The sequence below is a fragment of the Protopterus annectens genome, chromosome 8.part0 (assembly GCF_019279795.1).
Source record: "Protopterus annectens isolate FY-2018-M chromosome 8.part0, PAN1.0, whole genome shotgun sequence".
Taxonomy (NCBI): domain Eukaryota; kingdom Metazoa; phylum Chordata; order Ceratodontiformes; family Protopteridae; genus Protopterus; species Protopterus annectens.
In genome coordinates, this window is record NC_056741.1 from 1,397,664,237 (window position 1) to 1,397,674,128 (window position 9,892).

The window sequence follows — 9,892 nt, forward strand, 5'->3', positions numbered from 1 at the left end:
TGCAACCTGTAGACTCTGATGAAGTATATGGATGATGTAGAAGATTGCCAACCTGCTCCTATATCCACTGACAAATCCCCAAGGTGTAAGCATCCTAAACTTACCCCAAGCAGGCAACCAGATGTTTCCACAACACCAAAACACAATAAATTGCAGAAAAGCCTCTTTGTCACACCAGTTCCTACTGCCAATGGCTTCCATGCACTTAAGGAGACAAGGGGGAACAAAGGATGTGGAGACCTTCACCATACCAGATCCAACTTCCTAGATACTGGATACTAATCATGCAAGATCACATCAATCACAAACATGCTGCTGATAAAAATGCACTAACTATTAGTATCCACAGGTTACCTGACATTGTAGTGCTGTTATTAAGCCCTACATATAAATTGTCTATTAAATCCATAGCTTGGCCAATAAACAGCTAAAACAGGGCTTGTTTTCTATTTTTGGTTACCATGTTTGCGGATGCTATTGTGATTTGTAGCGAGAGTAGAGAACAGATAGAGGAGACCCTGGAGAGGTGGAGCTATGTTCTAGAGAGGACAGGAATGAAGGCCAGTAGGACCAAGGCAGAATATATGTGTGTGTGAATGACAGGGAGGACAGATGAATCATAAGGATGCAGGGAGTAGAACTGGTGAAGGTGGGTAAGTTTAAATACTTGGGATCAACAGTTCAAAGTAATGTGAGTGTGGAAGAGAGGTGAAGAAGAGAGTACAGGCAGGGTGGAGAAGAATGTCAGAAGTGATTTGTGACAGACGGGTACCAATAATGGTGAAAGGGAAGGTCTACAAGATAGTAGTGAGACCAGCTATGTTGTTTGGGTTGGGGACGGTGGCACTGATGAAATGAAGGATGCTAAGGATGGACCTGCCAGGTAAGAGGAAATGAGAAAGGCCTAAGATAAGGTTTATAGATGTGGTGAGAGAGGACATGCAGGTGGTTGGTATGACAGATCAAGATGCCAGGAAGAAATGGAAACAGGTGAGTTGTGTGGTGACCCCTAATGGGAGCAGCTAAAAGAAAAAGGAAAGGAGGTTACCAAGTGCTCCTTTTTCAGTTGTTGTGTTCATGTATTGACATTGGGTATTATTGTCTATGTTGGCACAATTGATTGTTTCTCTGTTGTTTTTCTCTCATTGTTTTTCTGCTCCCACACAGTTGCAAAAATGTCTGCAGTTTGCATTAGGAATGATCAGGGTCCATTGTCTTGCTACTGATAAGCTGAATCTGCCACAATTAGGGTAGTTTCACCTGTCACCTTGCCTGACTTTTTCTCTGTATGTGTGTATTTGTGTATGTGGGTGTATATGCATGAGAGAGACAGAGACAGACAGACAGAAAGATAGAGATAAAGTTTAAGACAGAAAGGCAAAAGTCAAGAAAGATAGGAAGCTGATATACAGAAAAACAACATTAACTTTCAATCTGTCAAAATAACCAAATAATTGGGTTTGCTTGGGGTCAAGCCCCCCCACACCCACCTCACATGGGAGGCTGCACACCACCACCACCCTTTGCTACTTAACTATACAACTTTTAGATCACTCAATTATAAACCCCATCCACTAACAGAAATCCTAAAAAAAAAAAAAGGCGGTAGTTCAATCTAAAATCTCTGTCCCTGTTTCATTCAACTAAAGGTATAAATAGACAAACCATCTTGAATGTGTGTGTGTGTGTGTGTGTGTGTGTGTGTGTGTGTGTGTGTGTGTGTGTGTGTGTGTGTGTGTGTGTGTGTGTGTGTGTGTGTGTGTGTGTGTGTGTGTGTGTGTGTGTGTGTGTGTGTGTGTGTGTGTGTGTGTGTGTGTGTGTGTGTGTGTGTGTGTGTGTGTGTGTGTGTGTGTGTGTGTGTGTGTGTGTGTGAGAGAGAGAGAGAGAGACTGTGTGTGTGTCTTCATTAGTGATGCTATCATCTCCCTACACTACTCACATATTGAACTGTCAAGACAGATACAATAGTCCATTGTGCCTGAAATGTTCTTGTTCAGGCAGTTGATACGTTGCTGCTTTCTCTTGTAATAAATGAATAGTTTTTGTACAGTCTTGCAAAAAGCTTGGGCTTAAAGCAGCTAACTCTTTACTACCTTCTTATTTGAAATTTCTTTGATATATTTAAACTATTGGATTGATGCTATACTCATGTTATATTATATTATATTATAATATATTATATTACATTATATTATATTATATTTATACTCATTAGCTTTGTCAGGGTTCTGCTTTAAGTTGCATAATGCAAGTCTCTCTGTGTTTAACCATTGCTTAGACATTTATGTTAATTTAGAAATGCACCTGACTGAGATTTGGAAGGCGTTGTAGTGGAAGTTTTGATTAATATCTAAACATTAAACATGCTTTGTGATCAAATAGGTTAACACCAAATACATAATGTGCTTTTTATCTAATTTCATTATGTTTACATAATTTTTATTGTATTATGTTGTTTCAATAATTTACAAATTTCTTTTATTATTGATTAGTTAAGAAGTTAATTATTTGATTATTTCCTAGTTTTTGGACAGAAGCCCAACTAATTTATCAGATAAAGAAGCTTGTTGAAATGTATTTACTCCGTTTTAATTTATTTTTTAATCTTAATAATGAAGCAATGCTTTCAAGTGTATTTGGGGCTTCTATTAGTTTTGGGAAATCAATAAATAAATCAATCAGACAATCTAACCATCCCTTACTCTTTTTCAATTACCCAAAGCCCAAAATGAAAGTAAAAAATGAAAAAAGAATCATCCCTCTAGCTCTAAAATCAAAATGCAATGAATCAGGCATTCAAAAAAAGTTGACTGAAAATTGTTTAAAGAAACTCAAAAGGTCTAATCTACAGATAACTTTAATCTTTATATGAAAAATATTCACAGACTTTACATAGTATTGATTTTAGTGCTATTCCACACAGAAAATAAATCATAAATGCAGTCCCTTTCAATTGAATGGAAAATCTAAAACAGTAAAGAAAAAATAAATAAATGGAATAACTTGGCTTCTAATCTTAGATACATAAAACATCTTGTACTAAATGGGTAAGGAGCACAGATAAACTTTCATGTGGCATATGAGTGATACGGGCAAATCTTTCTGAATACTGCCACTGACTGTGTAATGTTTAGCTGACACAAAGTGTATATTTTTATCAATGTCCTAAGTTGTCAGTACTTCACTGCATTGGGTGGCATGACAGATAATGTTTAAACTGATTCCGAATTCCCACAACCTGAAGCTAAGAAAACAGGTAAGGTTTCTTTTTTATTTGTTTTTCCCTTTACCCTGAATTTATGACATATCTGACTTAATACTTTTTGAGATCAGGGCTGTGATGGGAGCTAGAGTCTTCATGCTGTAAAATGTGGGGAGGTATCACCAGCTTTGAGAAATGTTATTAAATGACTTCTGTGTGACATATTTAAATCTTAATCAACTTAAATATGGGAATGGAAAACAGAAAATTTACCCCAGGGCTGCCCCTGTACTGCTAATGCACAGAGGCAGCTCCCAAATGCTTTATCCCACTCATGGATCCCATTAAATCATCTATGACATGATCCCAGTTATTCTCATTAGGGATAAATATATAATTACTGCCCATGGGATGAGCAAGGCCAACTTATAATCAAATAGGTTAGATTATTTTGAGCACAAAATGGAAATTGTCTAGGATTAAAATAGTAATCAACGAACCACAAACGCACAAAGCACAAATACCAATTCCACAGTGTCGGCTACAATAAAGGCTGTCCCTGAGGGGAGATGAAAGCGCTCAATCCAGATGTTTTATAATTTACTTTGTGGTTTTGTTGAATAAATCAGTTTTTATGTGAGTTTCAATGTGCATTTATTCGAAATACTGTTTTGGATTTATTCATTCCCCTGAAAAGGGGAACAGCAGGAGGGACAGCCTTTACTGGAGCTGACACTGTGGAATTGGTATTAGGATTAAAATAGCCCATAAGGACAGCTAGCCTAGTACTTATCTACAAACCTATGAACCTATAAATGTGATATTGTGTGACTATGTTAGCATTGGTTATATATTTATGTCCTGATTATACGAGGCTGGCTGTTTCATTATAGATCCTTAAGAATCAAGTCAAGATGTATGCGTTAACTTTTTGCTAGTTGATTTATTTTATTTCTTGACTGCATTTAATTTAGTATCTTCTTCATTTTCTTAACTTTCTGAGAGGTTAATTTGATAGGACAAAGATCAGGTCTAAGACATTTATAAAGTAAAGTTCTTAGTCTGCTTCTGTATGCTGCTTACTATTATTTTTCATTGTTAAATGCATCTCTGACTTGTATCACTTCTTACATACATACATATACATAAAATATTTCAAGCATGGGCATTAATGCCCTTCTCGCTTGCCAATATACAAGAACACTTGTTCCCATAATAAGTGCCCAGGCTGTTCTTAAAAATATCTAAACTAGTACTTGCTTTAATGTAATTTAGTAGTCTGTTTCATACATCAGCTTCTCTGTCAGAGAACTAGTTAGTACACTTCTCATTCCTATAGAATCTTCTACATAAATTGTCTGATGATTCTCTAGTACCTTTTGATAAACCCAAACATTCCCAGAGGTAGTTGTCTCTAAATGCCCTATATACCCGAATAAGATCTCCTCTTAGATATCTGTAAGAGACACTGCACAAGTTCAGATATTTTAGTCTTTCATAATAACTTACATTTTCACATCCATGGATGTCCTTGGTATATTTCCACTGTACTCTGTCCAGTTTATTTGTGCTTGTTTTCTTATAAGGTTTCCATATTGTTATTCCATACTCAAATCTGGGTCTAATGTAACTAACAATGAGTTCATCATTTTTGATTTCCTAGACTTTATAAATATTGTTATACAACCTATAGTTCTATAACTATCATTAACAATTATTTGATATGATTAGAAAAACTCATAGCTGAATCTATCCATATACCCAGGTCCTTAAATGAATCTACAGTTTAAATCACTGTGTGCTGTATTAAATATTCGCCTTTCAACTTCTTGGTACATGTATGAGTTATTGCAATAGTAATAAGACCAGAATGATGGTTAAAACTAAGAAAGTTTGAAATTTTGGAGGATCATTGTTATGATACTGAAAGAAAGGACTGCAATTTCCACTTGAATTAAAAAAATGGATTCTAAGTAGAATTCAAAACCAGCATTCATGTGGGTTATAATATCCATAATGCTGCCATTTTAGAGGCTTCATACCTGCACCTCCTTATTTGATGTAAGGTCACTGAACATTAACTCATTCCTTCCTACAAGATGGCTATCTCTGAGGAGTATTCATCAGGAAAGAAGAGTATCTGTGTATCCAGATTAAGATACTTATCTTAACAAGATACTTCCCTATACTTCTGAATCTAGTATACTAGTCAGAGTTTTCAAAGTCCAATTTCTGAAGTCATGGTGGAGCTACATATTTAAAGCTGAAGTAGTTAAGTGGCATGTAGAAGCTGCCATGACTTGCTAGGCAAGCACAGGAAGGTGGTCAATATGTTATGTACAGAGTATTTGTAAAAAAGTTATGAAAAATATGGCACATTCTCCATAATTACATTAGCAATGCAAAGATGGAGCATGATTCTTTTATACTGGGGTGGACTATGCAGGCACTAGTAAAAATATTATTAAAACATGGAGGATAATATGAAGATTTTCTGAAAAAATTGTATGATTGAAAACAATAACCACGGTAATATCTTAAGAAATGTGTGACATACAGGAAAAGAAATGGTGTCATCTTTTACAAAACATTAAGGCACACAATGTAGTTTCTGATATTCCCCATCTAACATGGATGGTTTTGTAGATTATGGATATATATATTTTTTAATTTTATGAATATAATACATGTACAGTTTGCATATATTATACAATATCACAAAACTGCAGAAGGATACCATCTCTTGTCATATAATGTGTAAATCTCAGTAACAGATTAACAATTATGATAAAGACACCTAAGGACTATCTTTCATGCTTACAGAGATATAACCATTTGTTTGACAATAACATTAGTCGGTTTTGGCAAATAAAATACCATTTTTTTCACTAAATCTGCTATACAAATTCAGCATCATCAAACAGAGTTTTGATACCAAAAGCAGTGCACAGCCATTTGCCAAGCAAATAACTTTGTTATTCTGCATTTCATTTTTTAACTTATGATATATTTAAAATCACAAGATGTGTGTTTTCAGTTGAAGATAATGCAGAACAGCAGGTGGTTTCTTGGTGCAGAAGACTTCTGGAAGCAGAGGAATTAAAAAGCTTCCTGTTGCTTAGGACTGAATGAATTAAAGAAGGCAGAATTTTAGCTGTAATGACCTTGTTTCAATAGAATGCTTTTCAGACTCAACAATGGTCACAAATGCAGCCATCATAGCAAGAGTTTAAAATCAACTATAGAGTAGTGGTCATTATTGGGTTGAATAAGTTAAAGATGAAAAATGTTGCAAAAAATGGCACCTATATATAATATATGTACATATGCCCATATGTTGAAAAATCAAGCCATCAAATGGCAATCACCATTTTTTTTTTTTTTTTTTGCAGGGTTGCGAGCTTCTCTACATCCTCCACACCCCCTGCTAATTACATATATCATCCCTGGGATCAGACTACTAAACAGAAAGGGCAAATTCCTTAGTCCCAATGTACACACACATTTAAAAAGTCGGTTCATGCAATCAGCTGATTTCCGACCGCACCTACCAGTTTTTTTCCTTGTTGATAAAGAAAACATTTGACTAAAATAATTTTATATATATATATATATATATTTTTTTTATATATATATATATATATATATATATATATATATATATATATATATATATATATATATATATATATATATGGTTTACTATCATATGTTCGAATTGAACTCCGTCGACTGCACTTTTGTTGAACATGGAAATTCAAAAACGGTAATGTCGAACACCAAAAGCCAACCTAGGAATGGGTTTTAATGGGTCGAGATAGGGGAGAGGTTTGTAGTTCAGCAATAACAGTGAACACCTATCTCGACCCATGTTAAAACCGTTCCTAGGTTGGCTTTTGGTATTCGACATTACTATTTTCGAATTTCTGTGTTCGACAAAAGTGCAGTCAATGGAGTTCGATTCGAACATATGATAGTAAACCATATATATATATATATATATATATATATATATATGTGTGTGTGTGTGTGTGTGTGCGCACGCGTGTGTGTGTGTGTGTGTGTGTGTGTGTGTGTGTGTGTGTGTGTGGGTGTATAGGCCTATATCACTATATTGAAACTGTAATTCGCAAATGCTCATTTGTCAAACAACTATGCAGTGAAAACACTATTCAATCGATGTTTTAAGCGAAAAGTTTCCAAGTGCAAACTAACGGTAGTCTGCCCTAATGACCATAGCGACCATAAACAAAACCATAAAACTTAACACCCTACACAGGTGGTGGGCTCTGCCCCCAACACACCCCAACTAAATATACCAACTCCAAGATCACACTACAGTGGGGAAAAGGGTAAATTCCAGATGATGGCCAACCTTCGGCTTGCCCTAGGAAACTTTTCACTTAAAATGTCGAGTGATAAATTGTGTTTTTGCTGAATAGGTGTTAGACAAATGAGCATTCACTCATTTGAGTTTCAACAAATAATATAGGCCCATATATATATATATATATATATATATATATATCTGTGTGTGTGTGTGTGTGCGTGTATGTATATATATATATATATATATATATATATATATATATATATATATATATACATACATGTCTGTGCAAAATAATTGTGGGTAGGGATCCTGAAAACGTTAATCAGCTTCGCAAGTAACCAATGGCTACAGCTAAAAAAATATAACCGATTACCTCCTAATCTAACTGGTACAAAACTATAGGCTCTAGTCGTACCACAACTATAAGTGCCAAGATCATCCCAACCCTAATTTTCTAATTAAACAAATCCCCATCTTTAAGTGCAGTCTTAACTTTGACACTATGGTTAGACTATTGATTAGGAGTGCCTGAAGACTCAAGGTAAATCCTAAACCAGCTCCTTGAGTAACTTTAGTCCTAGTCATTAGATATCAGGTCATGGTCAGATCAGTTTTTATAATGAACTGCCTTAATTTCTGGCAATAAAGACAAGATTAGGGTAATTCTGTGGATGATAATGCTAATAGATGAAACATGAGAAGATTGCATTCATGCAGCAACCCAGACCCATTGGGCATAGTTGTGCACTACCAGGGAGGGGTGACAGTTTTCTCACTTGTTTGTGGTGATGGAGTTTTTAGACTCAAGATTAACCAGACTTTACCATTTTTTTAATTTTTAAGTGTTTTATAATTAAAGTGGTACATCTTTTCTAGTCAACTATTATTGGTTCAATTGTCAGAAATTCAGAGACTGCTTTGAGGTTCTCCTTGAATATTAGGAAAGATAAACTTTTAGACTTCACATGGAAAGCCTTAGTAGCTGCAGAATATATTACTTGTGCTATGTACAAAGTAGGTACTGTTTTGTCAGCTGCTACTAATGTCACTCATCACTATATATGATAGAATAGCCCAAACACATTGGCATAAGCTTATCGTGTCATACCTCACTGATATCACTGCCACTTAAAACCTCCTCATTTAGCTGTATAGTATTTGACTTCTGCTGTGTACTTTAACACTATTGTAAGTGGTTATATTACTGGCTGACAAGTACTACAAATGTTTTACTGTATTTGTGTTAATATTATGTTTTGTATTTCTCTACTTCAGTTGTATAAGACTTGCTGTATTGCATCTGCTTATGTCTAGGTGTTTTCTCACCAGGCCTCCACTGAAAAAAAATTAGTATCCAGTCAGACTATACTACTGAATGAAAATAGTTAAATAAAACAAATAAACAATTATATTGTAAAAATGCAGTTGTTAAAAAGGATTATCATGAGGATAGATTCTAAAGTGTTATGCTTTTGATTTTTGTGATAGACACTGCTCTCTGACAGCTGAAAGCAAAAAGTAATAGCCAAACATAGGCAAGAAGAATATTTCTTTTTATTTTACATGATTACAAAAATCATTGGATGTGGCAGTACAACATGGCATCTTGGGATTGCTGTAACTATAAAATGCTACTGTGAAGTAAAAGGAGATGATAACTGGGAAGGAATATACAGCAAGATGACTGCTGACTATTTGATAAGCAGTGTTCTGTGATTCCCAGTCATGAAAAGTAAGAGCCAAGGATAAGCAAAAAGAATATTTTAATTTATTTTACATGTTGGCACATATCATCTGGCCTCTGTTTAATAGGGAAATAACCTACAGCAGTATAGTTTTCATTGTTTGTCTATCAAAACCATGTTTGCTGTATGTTGTTGTGATTGGCTGTGAGAGATTAAAGTACTAGAGCCTCAGATAATGTACTCTGTGTGCAACAGAAGTAATGCATCCTCCAGCTGCTACCTTGTGTTTGCCAGAATTAACAATGATAGAGATAAGACAGTTATCTTACTAGAGTTATGTGGAAGCATTTTGTTTTACACTCTATGGTCATGTGGAAGCAGTATACAATATATTAAATGTGGGAAAGCAAGAAAAAGCATTGTAGACTTTAAAAAAAAACAGAACAAAGATTGTTAGTGAGAAATAAAATAACACTGATTTTGTTTTCAGTTTCTCAAGACAAGGTATGTCTTCTCTGTGTTACGATTCATAAATAAACACAACATGATCTTTATTATTTGTCAGACAATAACAACATATCACTGTATAACGGTGAGTGCAGTTACAAAATTAAAGTTTTTGGGGAGCATTTGATTTAATACAGCTTTCAGATATTAAGCTGTTTTGAGCAC